A 1,287-nucleotide genomic window follows, 5' to 3' on the forward strand; every position below is an offset into this window, starting at 1 on the left:
TCTACACTGTCCCCCATCAAACACTCCCAGGACAGGTACAGCACGGCGTTAGACACAGAGTAAAGCTTCCTCTACTCTGTCCCCCATCAAACATTCCCAGGACAGGTACAGCACGGGGTTAGATACAGAGTGAAGCTCCCTCTACACTGTCCCCATCAAACACTCCCAGGACAGGGACAGCACGGGGTTAGATACAGAGTAAAGCTCCCTCTACACTGTCCCCCATCAAACACTCCCAGGACAGGCACAGCATGGGGTTAGATACAGAGTAAAGCTCCCTCTACACTGTCCCCCATCAAACACTCCCAGGACAGGTACAGCACGGGGTTAGATACTGTCCTGGGAGTGTTTGATGGGGACAGTGTAGAGGGAGCTTTGCTCTGTATCTAACCCCGTGCTGTACCTGTCCTGAGAGTGTTTGATGGGGGGACAGTGTAGAGGGGTTAGATACACAGTAAAGCTCCCTCTACATTGACCCCACCAAACACGCCCAGGACAGGTACAGTACGGGGTTAGATACAGAGTAAAGCTCCCTCTACACTGGCCCCCCATCAAACACTCCCAGGACAGGTACAGCACGGGGTTAGATACAGAGTAAAGCTCCCTCTGCACTGTCCCCCATCAAACACTCCCAGGACAGGTACAGCACAGGGTTAGATACAGAGTAAAGCTCCCTCTGCACTGTCCCCATCAAACACTCCCAGGACAGATACAGCACAGGGTTAAATACAGAGTAAAGCTCCTCCTACACTGTCCCCCCATCAAACACTCCCAGGACAGGTATAGCACGGGGTTAGACACAGAGTAAAGCTCCCTCGACACTATCCCCATCAAACACTCCCAGGACAGGTACAGCACGGGGTTAGGTACAGAGTAAAGCTCCCTCTACACTGTCCCCATCAAACACTCCCAGGACAGGGACAGCACGGGGTTAGATACAGAGTAAAGCTCCCTCGACACTGACCGCCATCAAACACTCCCAGGACTGGTACAGCACGGGGTTAGATACAGAGTAAAGCTCTCTCTACACTGTCCCCCATCAAACACTCCCAGGACAGGCACAGCACGGGGTTAGATACAGAGTAAAGCTCCCTCTACACTGTCCCCATCAAACACTCCCGGGCAGGTACAGCACGGGGTTAGATACAACGTAAAGCTCCCTCGACACTGTCCCCCATCAAACACTCCCAGGACAGGTACAGCACAGGGTTAGATACAGAGTAAAGCTCCGTCTACACTGTCCCCCATCAAACACTCCCAGGACAGGATTAGGTGCAGAGGAATGAA

The sequence above is a fragment of the Mustelus asterias genome, unplaced genomic scaffold (genome assembly GCF_964213995.1).
Source record: "Mustelus asterias unplaced genomic scaffold, sMusAst1.hap1.1 HAP1_SCAFFOLD_1812, whole genome shotgun sequence".
Lineage (NCBI taxonomy): Eukaryota > Metazoa > Chordata > Chondrichthyes > Carcharhiniformes > Triakidae > Mustelus > Mustelus asterias.